The sequence below is a fragment of the Capsella rubella genome, unplaced genomic scaffold (genome assembly GCF_000375325.1).
Source record: "Capsella rubella cultivar Monte Gargano unplaced genomic scaffold, Caprub1_0 scaffold_5, whole genome shotgun sequence".
Classification (NCBI taxonomy): Eukaryota; Viridiplantae; Streptophyta; class Magnoliopsida; order Brassicales; family Brassicaceae; genus Capsella; species Capsella rubella.
Window position 1 is genome coordinate 7,089,335 of NW_006238919.1, and position 226 is coordinate 7,089,560.

Below are 226 nucleotides of genomic sequence, written 5' to 3' on the forward strand. Positions count from 1 at the left end.
AAATGATAGTCATGTTCTCACCTAACCCCAATTGTAAGTCTTCCTTTAGCTTATGCACAAACCATTCCCAATTAGGATTGTTCTCACAATCCACTACAGCCCATGCTATTGGAAAAATCTGGTTGTTAGGGTCCCTTCCAACGGCAGTAAGCATCATCCCTCTCATTGAGTGCTTCAGGAATGTACCATCCAAACCAATGATTGGTCTGCAATTCTGCTTCCAAGC